Source organism: Bubalus bubalis, chromosome 4 (genome assembly GCF_019923935.1).
Source record: "Bubalus bubalis isolate 160015118507 breed Murrah chromosome 4, NDDB_SH_1, whole genome shotgun sequence".
In the NCBI taxonomy this organism is placed as follows: Eukaryota; Metazoa; Chordata; class Mammalia; order Artiodactyla; family Bovidae; genus Bubalus; species Bubalus bubalis.
The window spans coordinates 13525621-13541269 of record NC_059160.1 but is presented as its reverse complement, the minus strand read 5'-3'; the positions used below and the strand labels follow the sequence as shown (position 1 = coordinate 13541269).

At 51.3% G+C, this 15649-nt stretch overlaps 1 long non-coding RNA gene across 1 annotated transcript; it reads right to left on the bottom strand.

Annotated features, from left to right (window-relative positions):
* Positions 1-13250: 13250 nt before the first annotated feature.
* LOC123333183 lies at positions 13251-15292 on the bottom strand. The gene is made up of 2 exons (XR_006550359.2): positions 15108-15292; positions 13251-13931 (listed from the first exon to the last, which is right to left on the bottom strand). It is a non-coding gene; the product is annotated as an uncharacterized LOC123333183 (long non-coding RNA).
* Between the last annotated feature and the right edge of the window lie 357 nt (positions 15293-15649).

Sequence of the window (15649 nt, the reverse complement as noted above, 5' to 3'; positions counted from 1 at the left end):
TCCAGAAGTCCAAGACAGATAGGTAGACCTGTGTCCCTGCAGATGTGTACTTCCACCTGCTGACCACAACCTTACGTCTCAAGCCAAAAACTAGAAATTCTCAGGGCAACATTGTCTCAGCCGTGCATCTCACTTTCAAAGCCAGTAGATTCAGGTTTCTGTCTCCATCCTTCCAGATGTCTCTGATTTTACCATAACCAAACCCTGAATCCTAGATCGAGCCTTTCTTCTGCTAATTTCACTTCTTGCACACACATTCCTGTGACCTCCACCATTCCCCAGTAAGTACTGATCCCCACCCACACTTGTGCAGTTATGAAGGCTCTCCATGTCTTTTCCATCCACCTGCATCTATGCTACAAGATCTCAGGGAAAAGGACCAGCCCACTCTTCCTAACAGAGGCATTTCTGTGACTTCACTGGCTTTGACCAGTTAAGTCCAAAAGGACCATGCTTTTGGATTGTCGGTGGTAATCAGGGGACCGCTGACCCCCCCCAAGCACTTTAATTCCTCAGCACCCCTCTCCTTGGCTTATCTCTGGCCCTGCCAGCAGTTGCTTGTAGGACTAGTCCTGATACCCATACGGGAGCACATTGAATAAATAAATAAATAAAAATAAGTAAAAGGTAAGAATAAATAAACACCCCGTTCCTTCCCCTCTCTGAAACTTGGACTGGACAGGAGAACATTTCCCGCTCCAAGACAGGAGGGAGGCAATCTCAGAAGAAAGAGAAACTCATGTCTGCTGAGGACACAATTCTATCCAGTGAGGTTAGGGCAGAGCTGTTGGCAGCTTCCGTTAATTCCGTTGGGGCAAGTGAGTGGCAGCTGGCAGTTAGTTCAGAGGTTGCGCTGAGGATGCTGGGGTAGAGTTTTAAGTAAACTTAGTTGGCCCTTATACATCATGAGCCTAGCTTAAGTGCCCAAGGAAATGGAATAGCAGAATAAGGGGATATTCACAAATAATGCCAAAACCTCTTGTTAGTCTTTGGCTTCCATATCCTTCCCCCAAACTGGAGCTCAAGTGCTAAACAGGCCAGCTTCTCCATCACTTCCACCTTCCTTCATGTAGAGGGTCCGGCTGTAAAGCAGTAGCTGAGAAGTGGGAAAGATAAAGGGTTATTTTAAAAAACTGCTCTGGAGAATCTACAGAAAGCTCTGCTGGAATTAGGTTATGAATTTCTGAATCTGAGCTAGGTTTGTTGGGTCAGTGACTTTGCCAGTTTATTGGCTCAAAAATTGACAGGACAGAAGGTGTTTAATAAATGCTCTTTGGATGGATAAACAGCTACATGAGTGTTTACCTGAGCCTGAAAAACTGTTTTTATAGGTGCAAACATAAAGCCCCAGCATCCTCAGGCCTGTACCTGCTGGAAAAATCCTTGTCTGTCCACCCCAGAAAAAAGAGGGAGAGAAGAAATGAGTCCTGAGCATGGGTAATCCAGGGAATGTCTGTTCTCCTTTTCATGCCCTCACTTCCACTGTGGTCCTAGAAATCCCATCAAGACAGCAGCAACAGGCAGTTAAAAAAGAAACATTCTTTGCTGCCGCCTCTTGGAAGTTTCCTAGATACCTGACTTTATCCCTCCAGCGTGGCCCCATGAACACGGTGATGACAAGCTTCGGCTCTGAAATCAGAGCAAGGCTGCTCTTATTACTTGATGTGAGACTTTGGGCAAATTACTTAACCTCTCTAAACCTCAATTTCCTCAGTCTGTAAAATGGGGATAATATTGGGGAAAGCACTAAGCAGAGTGCCAGGAATATAGTTAGTGCTCAATCAATGTTTCTAATTCCTCCTGCACCTTATTCTGCCATTCCCTTCTTTCTCGCCCTATCACTTCTAACCGCATTACTGCCTAGGATCAGCCAGAGAGTAGAATGGTTAGGGAAAAGTAGGTCATTTGGGAAAGCCAGGAAATGACTGGCAAGTCTGAAAGCGAGCATGGCAGCTGCTTGGTCTTTGGAAGAAAGGCATAATGAGAACCTGGTGATGCCCACAGCCCACGTAGATTGCTAAGAATGACAGACGTGTGTCTTCATTCATAAAGTAACTGGACCCTTAGAAAGAAGACTAGAATTTTTTGCTCCCAGGATATCTCAAATGGCACCTGGGTTGCCAAGAGCCTGCTATTCAATCATTGAAGTCACCCAGCAAGACGGATGTGAGGTAGGTTAAGAGTCTATATCTGTGAGCCGGATAGAGCACTTAGGTCTCAGCTCTGAACCCTTATGGGTAAAATGAAAGGGGCCGTGCCACATATTCACTGAAGTACCTGCATGTTCTAAGACTTACATTTTCGAAGGTTCTCTGATAGTCAAGAGATTATCCTAGAAAAGTAAAAAATACACAAAGCTTAACCTCCCAGGGGAGCAGTAGAAATGTTTTCATTGGACGTTAACTAGAAAGTGATAAGAGACGGATCAAAGAAAGACAGTGACTATAGCTTACCAGGCTCCTCCGTCCCTGGGATTTTCCAGGCAAGAGTACTGGAGTGGATTGCCATTTCCTTCTCCAGGGGATCTTCCCGACCCAGGGATTGAACTCGGGTCTCCTGTACTGCAGGTAGACGCTTTACCGTCTGAGCCACCAGGGAAGTTAGAGATGGATAGGAATTAACCAAAGCTGGAGGTCAGAGGACTTGGACCTCTTTCTCAGCACCAGACGTGGCACCTGGAATTTCCCAGGAGACACCTATAGAGTCTGTCTTCACCTCTGCTCTGAAGATGCCCCCATTAGTGAGAAAGTGACAGGGAGCCCAGCTCTGTTCACCCCATCACTAGCCACCTTTTTTTCCCAAGTTGCAAGGCAGAGGAGGAGATCCCAAGGTCTCCCATCGCTGCTGCGGTCACCAGCCAAGGCCCCCCCAATCCTGTGCCCCTATCCCCCAACAGAACCCCATTAGGTATTAGGTGTAGCTGCACTCCACGTGCCAAGGCGCTTCCTTCTTCTGTGTTTGTCACAAACACGTGCAATGCTGATTGCACACATTTGCAGGCAGGGTTCAGGAGACCGCAGGTCAGTCCACTTATACAAGAGAACACCCAGTGACCACGTCTGAAGTCAAAGAAGGCTCAGGAGAGCACAGCTGGTTTTCCACAGGGTGTGAGGTGTGCCTGCCCCTGTGTGAGGCTAGGATGCCCACACAGTATCCCCCACGCCTGCCCTCCCCACACCAGCCCCAGGAAAGGGGCACTCTCTTTGAAGGTTGGCTTGAAGTCACGCCACCAGGGAAGAAACAAGTTTCGCCCAGACATGTGGGCAGATGAGGAAGGGGATGGAGGGCAGCCAAGAGCCCCAGTCCAGAGCTGGTCACCAAGCACTGAACGCTTGGTAACGCTGCCCAAGGTTCTTAGATTTCTAGTCAGTCAAACCTGGCCGTGGTTTCCAAAGCAAATGTCCCCAGAACAGCTGAGGGAGTAAAAGGTTTCTGACTGAAAGGTGAACATAAGAAGAGTGGTCCCGGCTGTCAGGTTCTCGGGCCAGCCTGACAAACGTCTGCTACCTCACACCCTCAATCTTTGCACACATCTAGCTGAGGGAAAGAAAAAAATCCCCAACTAGAAGAGCAAGCAGGTGAGGAGCAACTCCGTGGGGCCAATCATTTTCGAGTGGACACCCTCCAAGCAAGTTGGCAAATAAACCAGGACTTGACCTTTTCCCAGGAGACTCGGCAAAGTCTCCTGTTGATTGCCCACGAAAGGAGAGGGGGTTCAGATGATGACCCCGAGAGGGAGTAACTGGCCACCGACCGCAAGGGCGAGTGGGGTGAGACCCAGAGAATGGGAAAAGTCACAGAGGCCACCAAAGCCATCAAATGCAGAGAAGAAGGTCATTACTCACCAAACAAGGGGAGGGTCCCACTGCATTTAGAAAGGTCAGGAAGGTGGTCCAAACGGAAGGGCCATGGGACAGAGAGAGTGTGCACCAGAGGAAGTTTGGTCCCAACTTTGGAGTGGCTCATAAAGCAAATAATAAAACTCTGTTTTAGGATCCCTTGCTGTTCTGACTTTGTAGCACAGAGGCCTGGGCACAGCTCTGAACAGATCCTGGAGGGATGGATAGACCTGTGGTGTCTGGTCCCAGCTGGAGGATGTGCCTGCTCTCAGGTCGGGGAAGTTTTTCTTTGACACATACTTTTGTGAAGAGTTAGGAGCCCCAAGCTCCTTGGCTCCTGCATAACTTTGAAAGTGCCCATCACTCCAGCTGTCTTTTCCTCGCTGCCTATGGTGGACAGGCAGGCCTCTCTCCTGGCCAAACAGACGTGATAATCACGGGAAAGTAGCTGGAGAAATTTGTTAGCGGGTAGCTATGTTTTCCAAACAGGAAAACTGAGGTCCAGAGCCCCAGCCCTGGAAGGTGAGGGGAATAATACATGATTTCAATACTGCTGAATCGGGGTGGGATGAGGCCAGCTGAAATGATCTCATCAGAGGTCAACAAGCACTCAAATGTGGGCAGTGGGATTACAGGTGATTTTTATTTTCTTCTTTTCTGGCTCGGTTTTCTATATTATTCTTTCCCATGCTGGGGTTCTATATTCTCCGAATTTTTCCACTAGGTGTGGTTTTGAAATCATATTTTTGAAAAAAAAATGTTGATGCAGCAAGGATGAACTCAAGGTCAAGGTGGCTGTGGAGTTAAGGGTGGGGGGTGCTGCCCCCGCCTTCACCCCTGACCCCACCCAGGAGTTGAGAATTCAGAGCCTGCTGCTGAATCTGGCACCCCCCACCCCATTCCGACCAGAGCCCCCCAGGGTCCATCTAAGCCAGAGGGGCCTGTCTATTCTCCCCCCACAGAGAGGGTGGCCATGCGGGTCCAGGCTCCAGACACCGGCTCTTGTAAAGCTCACTCGGAATCCAGGTGGAGCAGAAACTGCAATGAGCATCTGGCCCTTAGGAGACACCTCCTCTGCAAGATGGACAGAGAGCGCCTGGTGCTCTCCCCAGGTCCCTGGGTCCCCAGGATGCTACTTCTCCGGCCTTAGTGTTTCCATGACGGGGATGGTCAGCAGGCCAGGCCCCCAGTCCCGGCCACCCAGGAGAAAGCCTCTGAGTTGAGAGAGCCCACAACTTCTGTTCTGTTGTTCACCTACTATTTCCCTACGGGAGGGTTTCAATTCTGTCTGTCTGGTAAAACTCCCTTCCCCACACCCACCCACCCCTGGCCTTCTTTCCTGTCTTGTTCGATCCTTAGTCAATAGGGAGGGAGAGGGTGGACACCTCCAGTGTCAGTCCCTTGTCATCTGATCTTCACTGCGGTGTGTCCTCCAGGCCCAGACGACTCAGCCCTGGAACTGGGGTGGGGACCTTCCCCACCGCCCACCTCCAGTCCTCCATGTGTGTGTTCCTTCCTCATTGGGTGGGTTCGGAAGCACCGCCCTGGCCCTCTCACAAGGGAAAGACTGGGGAACAACTGGCCAACACAGCAAGTCACTCAGTGTCAACATTTATGCTCATGTGTCCTGGCTTTCCATCTGGCAAAAGACTTTTGCAAGTGGCTCTAGGGATTCTGGGAGTTCCCCTGCAATGCTATAGAAAACTGGTATAGGGTGGATGTGTTGGCATTGGGCTTTTTTTGTTTTTTGTTTTTAACTTGGGAGAGGGATCCATGGTTTTTGTTAGTTTCTGAAAGATGTCTGTCAACCAGAAGATCGTGGAGAATGTTTCATTTGATGGCTCCGTCCCCCAACTTAGACAGAGCCAGCAGCCTTAGGTTATGGCGGGTACGAGGTGGCCACCTCCTAGCGGGTGGAGTGCACAAGACTGCCATAAAATACTCTGAGTTGGCTGAGACTTGTGGTTCCAAGAAAGGAGGCAGGTGCCCTTTATGGGGCTTTTGTGGTTTTTGGCCAGGAGCCCAGCTCCACAGCTCTGGGGTTCAGTCCTTGCTTGAACCCCACTTTTCCTCAGCCATGTAGGACTTATTATCCTCATTTTACAGATGAGGAAACAGGCTCAGAGAAGTTAAGGGACTCCCCCCTATGTTACACAGCTAGCAAGAGACAGAACCAGACCTAGAATAGGGACTGTGAGAGGGCTCAAGATCCGCGCCGGTTTCACGGCCTTCCGCAGCCGGGTCCCCGCTGCTGGGGTCCCTGCTGGGCTGGGGGGAGTCCAGAAACACATCACCTGACGTCTTGGGCATCCAGGTCTCCGTACCTGCAGAATGGCCTTCCTTCCCTCTGCCCCCTGCTCCCAGCTGCCTGGCTGTTTGCGGAAGGGAGGCAGAAGGACCTAGCCACCACCTTCAGTTTAGCGGGTTCAGCTCCACCGCCTCTCCTCCCTCAGCCTCCACCAACCAGGAGCTGGGCAGGAGGTCGAGGCCACCGGCCGGGGATGCCCTCAGCCTGGGCAGAGCCCAAGACCTGGGCCCTCATCGCCTCCTCTCCGTCACCTGGGGTGGTGGTTCAGAGAGGAGTGGGGCGAGAATCCCTGCGTGCCAGGTGGGAGCTGCTGCCCTAAAGCCCACAGCGGGCAGCTCCCACCTGGCACACTCGGAAGTACCCTAAGTGTATGGCACGTTGTTCACGGGGGAGGGGTCAATTTCAATTTAGCAAGGGGCACAGAAGCAGAAGTAAGGGCAGCACCTCACCTTCCCCCAGCTCCCCTCACGCCCCTCGCCCTGTCTGAGGGTCGTAGTCCTCGCGCCTGTGCCTCCTCCCCCAGGCTCGGAGGCCCCTGCCCTACCTGCAGCCTCCCCCACCCCTGAAAAAACCCACAAAGATGAGCTGGTACATCATCATGGCTAGGTTTTGGGGAGGCACTGGGAGCCAGGGTTCCTGGCCCCGTACTGCCATCCCCCCACCCATCCTCTGCCAGGAACGACTTCCTCTGTGGCCCTTCCCTTCCACTCCAGCCCCCATCACCCCCTCCTCTAAAGAGCTCTCACATAATGTGGTCTTGTCATCAGGATGGGTGATTCACTTCCCATCCAACTTTAAATACTGCCCCCCTCCGCAATGAGTAATCCTGACTTCAAAAGGAGCCTTGCCGTCGGCCACAAGGTTCTCTGGTTCCTGCCGCTCCTGTCTTTCCCATATAAGGCCCTGAGAGGTGGGTGGGGGAGGCCTTGGTGAGTGAGTGGGCACCCAGCCCAGGTAGGGAAGGGGCTGACGTGGGTGGGGGTCCAGGGGACTCAGCACATGGACTAGAGATGGGAGTCTGAGGCTCTAGCTACCCCAATAGTCCTTTCTAGCCCCACCCTTGAAGGGTCTGTGAAGGGCCTTTGTGGGCACATATGAGGACCTCAAATAACATGGGGAGTTGTCCCTGAGGCTCTTTCCCAGCTTTCTGATCACCCCCTACCCCCAGGCTCCCCTCAAGCACTTGCCCAGATCCCAAGAGGGCAGCCACCGGGCACCCCTCGCCCACAGGTCACCATGCTTTGTACCCTGTGACACCACCAACCATCCTGGCCACAGATGCTGGATGGGGGGTTAGTGCGTGAGTCCACAAAGGCCCCCTTGGGGCCAACCAGCAGCCCAGGAGGTACGCTTGCTGGGGCCCCGGTCCCCCCAAGCTGTGTGTCCCCCCCCAACCTCGTAAGGACTGGGAGGGAACTTAAGGAGATGCTGACAGAAGGAGAGAGAAGCCAGGGCCTCCCCGGGGGCAGGCAGGGACCGCGGGACATGAGACAGATGGCAAGTGAGATGCCAGAAGCAGGTAGCTTGCTGGGAGCAAGGCGGGGGCGAGGGCAGGTGCTGGACCTGCTGCGACTGTCTGCTGTTGCCCTCGGCTGAGAGCTGGGCGTGACCCGGCCTGGCCACTCCCCTGTGTATCCTTACAATACACCCCCGTTACCCGAGGTGACCTGAGCCTATCATTGCTGCTCATACTTGCCAGAGCCCGTCGTGGACTTTCCACGAGAAACCCAGGCGACCGTGTGGTCCCAACCCTGAGGCCCATGCTCCACCAGAAGCCAGAAGGCCCTCTCCCTGCTGGGAGGCCAGGTTGAGGGAGGGGGCTTCCGTGAATAAGAGCATCAGGGTACCGAGTGCTGGGCCACCTAGGGACCTGACCACAGGGGGGCTGATGTGAGCCACCCAGGGCCAGGAGGCCTGGAGCAGTCAGGACCTGGGCACCCCTGGAGGGGAGGCTGGTAGGGCAGAGAGGTCTGTGAAACAAGCAGCTTCTAGGCCACACAGTCACCCTTCCGGGTACATCTTCAGATGTGGGTCCTTGGTCACTGCCAGTGGGAACTGCAGGAAGGAACCAGAGAGGCCACCCAGCCCAGCCTCCGGCTCTGGACAGGGGGACTCCAGCCCGGACAGCTTCCAAGGAGATCACTTGGGATACTAGCTCTTGGAGCTCCCTGGTGGGGAAAAGGCACAGAAGACAGGGTTGGAAATAATTTTCAAGTTCCATGTCAGACTTCTAAACTTTCCCGTGCTCTGCAGTTGGCCAGTAAATTATCTTTCTGCAGTGCTTAAGTGAAACCAAGGGGGAAGGGGGGCCCTATTTTCTCAGCTCAGCCCCCACCAAAGGCAGGCCCTGCACTTCCTTTCTAAAGAGCATTGCAGGTCAGGAAGAGGTCCTTGTCCTCACGGTCATTAATAACTGTGACTCTGCACCAGAAGCCTGTTTAGGGCAGAGTCTGTGTCTGTCTTCCATGTCCCACCCCCTGCCCCTCGGGACAGAGAAAAATGGCTGCAGTTTTCCTGTGGAACACCATTGCGAGGCACAGGAGGTCATAGCGATGGCTGAGGACAAGGCAGCTCCCTGGAAAACCTTCCAGAAGCTTCTTTTAAGTTTGTCAAAGTGCAAGGTCAGTTCAGTTCAGTTCAGTCATTCAGTCATGTCCGACTCTTTGCAACCCCATGAACCGCAGCACGCCAGGCCTCCTTGTTCATCACCAACTCCCAGAGTCCACCCAAACCCATGTCCATTGAGTCAGTGATGCCATCCAACCATCTCATCCTCTGTCGTTCCCTTCTCTTGCCCTCAATCTTTCCCAGCATCAGGGTCTTTTCCAATGAGTCAGATCTTATCAGGTGGCCAAAGTATTGGAGTTTCAGCTTCAACATCAGTCCTACCAATGAATACCCAGGACTGATCTCCTTTAGGATGGACTGGTTGGATCTCCTTGTAATCCAAAGGACTCTCAAGAGTCTTCTCCAACACCTCAGGTCAAAAGCATCAATTCTTCTGCACTCAGCTTTCTTTATAGTCCAACTCGCACATCCATACATGACTACTGTAAAAACCATAGCCTTGACTAGACAGACCTTTGTTGGCAAAGTAATATCTCTGCTTTTTAATATGCTATCTAGATTGGTCATAACTTTCCTTCCAAGGAGTAAGCGTCTTTTAATTTCGTGGCTGCAGTCACCATCTGCAGTGATTTTGGAGTCCAGAAAAATAAAGTCTGACACTGTTTCCACTGTTTCCCCATCTATTTGCCATGAAGTGATGGGACCAGATGCCATGATCTTCATTTTCTGAATGTTGAGCTTTAAGCCAACTTTTTCACTCTCCACTTTCACTTTCATCAAAAGGTTTTTTAGTTCCTCTTCACTTTCTGCCATAATGGTGGTGTCATCTGCATATCTGAGGTTATTGATATTTCTCCCGGCACTCTTGATTCCAGCTTGTGCTTCCTCCAGCCCAGCGTTTCTCATGATGTACCCTGCATAGAAGTTAAATAAGCAGGGTGACAATACACAGCCTTGACGTACTCCTTTTCCTATTTGGAACCAGTCTGTTGTTCCACGTCCAGTTCTAGCTGTTGCTTCCTGACCTGCATACAGATTTCTCAGGAGGCAGGTCAGGTGGTCTGGTATTCCTATCTCTTCCAGAATTTCCCACAGTTTATTGTGATCCACACAGTCAAAGGCTTTGGCATAGTCAATAAAGCAGAAATAGATGTTTTTCTGGAACTCTCTTGCTTTTTTGATGATCCAGTGGATGTTGGCAATTTGGTCTCTGTTTCCTCTGCCTCTTCTAAAACCAGCTTGAACATCTGGAAGTTCATGGTTCACATATTGCTGAAGCCTGGCTTGGAGAATTTTGAGCATTACTTTACATTACATTACTGTGAGATGAGTGCAATTGTGTGGTAGTTTGAGCATTCTTTGGCATTGCCTTTCTTTGGGATTGGAATGAAAACTGACCTTTTCCAGTCCTGTGGCCACTGCTGAGTTTTCCAGATTTGCTGGCATATTGAGTGCAGCACTTTCACAGCATCATCTTTCAGGATTTGAAATAGCTCAACTGGAATTCGATTATCTCCACTAGCTTTGTTCGGGCGTGGGGTAGCTCCTCCCGGCCGCCACCCCTGACCTCGGATGTGGGGTAGCTCCTTTCGGCCGCACTTGTGCACCGTCTCAGCAGCCTGTGACGGCTCTATCCAAGAGACAGACCCTTTTCTGTCCACTCTGCATACTAAACCAATAATAGGTCTGTTTTCTGAGAGTTTTGATGATCTGATAGACCTGCACAGTGCCTCAGCATCCAGATGTTGGGAATTTCTGTGGTCTATGATGATGATGTCATGGTGTTTGTCCAGGAAACAGGCGAGGGCAGTCTGAGCGTCCTTGGTAACTATACATAAACCTTGCTTTTTGACATGCCCTGAAGAATCCTTTACACTGGTTATCTTCTTTGATAAATACTAGAAGTACCTGGAGTTGATTTGGATGAAATCTCGTGGGGCCAAGTTGCCTGCGCATCAGCTACTGCTACGTTGTTGCTGCTGCTGCTTCTGCAAGGCTCGGACTCTGTGCGAGGCGGGGAGTCCTGATAAAGTATTCTCACTGTGATGTGACCCAGTGACACCAAAGAACCACAGAGTTCCCTGGCTAACCAGTTCGAAGGAGGGCTTGACTGTCAGAACACACAGGGGCCACCTGGCGCCTCTGCCCACCTGGTGGTCCCAGCACCCGGAGACAATAGCAGCCAGCCCCCTCCCCCAACCCCCCAGCGCTGCTGGGCCAAAGGAAGCCTGCAGACACATGGTCTGTATGTAAGTGTAATGACGCACAGTCACCCCACGTGCCCTCAAGCATCTTCTTGCAGGTGGACGCCTGTTAGAGGCCCCACGAGTGCTCGAGGACTCATGGGAGAGAGCTAGGAGGAAGAGCACTGGACTGGGAATCAGAAGACCTGGGTTCTAGGCCTAGTTCCTCCATGAGCAGCTGTGAGACCTTGGGTCTATCTCCCAGCTGGGTCTCAGTCTGCCAGTCCGCAGTCCAAAGTGGCTGGATCAGACGACCTCCTGGGGCCCTTCCCTGGCACTTCCCTAGCTCATCATGTAAACAGCTCCTGTTTGCTCCAGACAGACACTTGCAGTGGTCTTACCTCACCATCAGAGGGAGACGAGGCTGGTGGTGACCAGAAGGCGTCCACTGGGGTCCCCAAACCCCTTCCGGCTCAGCAAGGTCAAAACCAGCTTCGTCGCTGATGGAAGGTGCCATGTGCCTTTGCCGCTGTGTCGATACTTCGCACTGATGGCGTTGAGTGCGCAGCGGATGCATCAGGCGGGTCTCAGGGCCAGTCGAGCAAAGCAGGGCTGGTCGTCATGGTTGTCACAGGGGACTGGGAAGGCGGGTGGGGAGTGCAGGGGGGAAAAGCCTGTTTCCCTTAGGAATGCGCTTGATGAAGCAGTAAACATGAATTTCACTCCACTCCTGATACACTTTTTACGATATTCTCTGGGCTGCTGAGGGAGGTACCCAGAAAGCACTCGGGCTGTTCACTGGGGCTAGGTGGGATGTCGGGAAGAAGCCCACGGGGGAGGGGGTTGAGTCGGGGGCTGCCGCAGCCGCTTTAAACACATAACAGTATCTTCACTTGAAAGAACCATCTGTACTCCCAATTGTGTAAATGCTGGTATTAGGTAGCCATTTTTTCAAACGTCAGCGAGCCAGTCACTTCTAGGAGAACAATTCATAGTGTTTTTTGGCCAAAATCGGATTTTTAACAAAATCGGATCTTTCCAGGTAGAAACAGATTTTCAGATAACTTGAATCTGTTGTTGTGATCTTGACCGTTGCCCAGAATTTTAGAACTTTTGTAATAAGATGAATACGAACACATGTAATTTCTTTTACAGTGAGATGCACCAAACTTGAAAAGACCCGTGCAAAACTTTTCCAAAGAAGTTATGTGTGATGTTTCAAAAATCTCACACATGTAAAAGGCACCATCCAAAGGTTAAGATAAACAGATGTATTTGGATGTAACAGAGTATAAAAAGTTCATGAACACAGCAGATTCCACGTTATAACTAAGCTTAAAGAAACTGCCACACGTTGGGTTTTGGGGTAGCACCAAAGAAGACTATACACAATTATTTTGAAAGCTATTAAAATGCGTCTCCCTTTTCCAACCACATGTCTGTGGACAGCTGTAAGTTCAAGACACACTTCAACCAAAACAACATAACCACAGCAGACTGAATCCAGAAGCAGGTGGAAGGATTCAGCTGTCTTCTGTAACTGAAGACATTAAAAAGATTTGCAGATGTAAAACGGTGGTTTGACAGTATGACTGTCCCCTGGCCCACTCCAGGGCACATTAGTTGTCGTAGCTGAGAGGCGGTGCTGGGTGGCCCTGGGTGCCCCTAAAACCTAGTGGGCATGAACACCAGGGATTTTGCTCAAAGTCCTACAAGTAGGCACAGGAAAGCTCCCCTTGTCCCCCCTCCCCACACATCACCAAGAATAACCTGGTCCAAGGTTTCAATAGTGCCACGGTTTAGAAACCCTGATATAAAATAACACTACCTCTCCTCAAGGTTTTTTTTGTTTGTTTCAAAAATACTTGCGTGAGTGTGTAACAGATTTATTATTGTTACGTTTAAGGTAGTGTATATATATATATATATATATTTTTTTTTTTTTTTTTAATTTCAGCTTTCCTTCGTAACACCGGAACCATCAGTAGACATAATCCACATAAACAAAAGCTCTTTGGCGTCCTTAGCAACTTTCAAGACTACAAAGGGGTCCTGAGAGCAAAACGTCTGAGGATTCCCCAGACAGGCAGGAGGACGGAATAGATGACAAAAGGAAAGCTGCTGAGCAGGTCTACCCACGGGCCACCATAAAAGAAGAGCCCTTCTTTGTTGTAGATGTGCCCCCAAGCATATGTCACTTCTTCTTGAGGCCAGCTGAGGGGGCGAGCGCCAGAATGGGGTGAGGGTATCAGCAGAAGAACGTGTCTGGGCTTGTGGTCACCAAGGTGGACACAACCAGGACTGACACGCACCCACTGTTCCCAAAAAAGCTTATGTCTAGAAGGGAAGAGAGACACGATCGCTTCGACTGTAATTAACATATGGATGGGAAGCAGGGAAATACATGCATGGGGCTCATGAGATCAGTGGGCAGGAGTCCACGGTTAGGGGTTGGTGGGGGGTGGGGGTTGAGGAGTGGAGATAAAGGAGACAGGGACGGCTCCCCAGAGAAAGAGCTGTCTCACTTGAGTCTTGAAGGATGAGTAGGAGTTTGGTCTCAGGGCTTGGGAGGAGCCCTACGGAGGAGACAGGGTCCCAGGCATGGGGAACAGCGTAAATGAAGGTTCAGAAGTACCAAATGGCCTGGGGGATTTGGAGAAGGTATGAAAGGGTGTAGAGAAAGCAAACACATTGCTAGATATGCCCCCTCCAAACAAAATGCAATGCCACCAATAAAACTAACATTTTCAAATCAAGAAAGAACCAAAAAAATAATAGGAAAGAACAGCTCTGATAACATGCAATATCTATTTTTAGAAGGGAATAACATTCTGGTGCTGTAATACCAACTAGCTATTTGGGAAAACACAAGTGAGACCTTGGTTTCTTGTCCAGACACAGGGTAAGATGTTTCATGATTCCTTCACCACCACCCCCCACCCCCGAGGCCCCCATGCCTCTCTCTCTCTTTACCCTCTTTCCATCTCAGGTCCACCAGCGCTTTCCAGAACATTCGCTGTGGGTCAGCAGATCCTGCCAAGAAAGGGCAAGGGAAGCTCATTAGCACAGATGCCCAGGACCTGACTCCCCATCATTCAGAAAAGGGTCCCCATGGCTCACTCCATCAAAGACACCCACACTTGCTTCTCCCACCAAAGAAGACGGTTGAGGTGGTTGTGTGTTGATTTCTGAAGCAGTAAGTCAACAGCATCCAGCACACTGGACCAAAGCACCCTGGGTAGGAGGAGGCTTTGCTAGTCATGTAAAATAAAAGAGGAATGCGGGGAGAAGAGCCCATCTCTGCTCACCAACAGCCCCCATCAGAGGCTTGAGCTGGTGGAAAGTATACTCTGTGCTTGCCCCGGGCCCAGGGGGGAGCCTGTCATTCCCAACAGTCACTGCTGGCTGCACAAGAAGTCTGTCTGACACGCATCCGTGACTCTGTCTCCAATACAAGTCTGACTGGTCTCCCTTGAATTAAAGGGAGACCCCAGCCTGGCGTCTCAGCCCAGCATCCCTCAGAGGGTCGCCTGCACAGGCTGGTATGGGTGGCCCATGAGGGTTCAACCAAGATGTTTTCCCAGAACAGCAGACAGCCGAGACCACGCAACCAGAGTGAGGTTGTGTGGGGAAAGGGCGGGGGGCAGTCAGGATGGGGAATCAGGTGCTGGGGAGGAGGGCTGGTGGATGATTCTAGGAACAGGGGAAGGAAATGATCAGTAAGGGCAGAGGCCACAGAGCAGCTGAGGTGGGACATTTAGGACAGCCTGGGGTCAGACAGCAAAGGCTCGAGGGTGCAGTGGTATGTGACGAGCGAGTCCTTACTCTGGAGCAAGCAATGTAACCAGGAGGGTCTCACCCCCAGGGGCCTTGCTCACACACTCCTCTGGCCAGTAGTCCAGGGGTAGACAATCGCTCCTGGACTTTGTGAACATCTATGGGCCCAGTGGGCTGTGTGTGTGTGCCTGAGTCGGCGAGCTGAGCAGGGAAGAGGGTGCCCTGCAGCCCAGGATGGCCTAGCCCCTCCCAGCGTTCCAGGTCAGGGCACAGGCCCAGAGTGAAGGCTTATCAGCCAAGTCTCTAAATTCAGGTGGAATCGTCTGGGTACCCTCTTTGGTGGTGCCAGGAGGCAGACGGCTCAGAAGGGAACACCCACATCACAAGTCTCACGGGAGGATGGGCAGCCTGCACACACCCTATAGCACACACCTGTCGCTAAAGGGGGCTTCTGGGATGCCCAGCACTTCACCCACACGAGGTGCCAGTGCCAAAGATTCAGTTCAGTTCAGTCGCTCAGTCGTGTCCAGCTCTTTGCAACCCCATAGACTGCAGCAAGCCAGGCTTCCCTGTCCATCACCAACTCCTGGAGCTTACTCAAACGCATATCCGCTGAGTCGGTGATGCCATCCAACCATCTCATCCTCTGTCTGCCCTTCTGCTGTCTTCAATCTTTCCCAGCATCAGGGTCTTTTCCCATGATTCGGTTCTTTGAATCAGGTGGCCAAAGTATTGGAGTTTCAGCTTCAGCATCAGTCCTTCCAATGAATATTCAGGACTGATTTCCTTTAGGATGGAGTGGTTGGATCTCCTTGCAGTGCAAGAGACTCTCAAGCGTCTTCTCCAGCACCACAGTTCAAAAACATCAATTCTTTGGTGCTCAGCTTTCTTTATAGTCCAACTCTCACGTCCATACATGACCACTGGAAAAACCAAAGCCAGAGGTTAGGTCTGAGCAAACAGCCATGTGGACC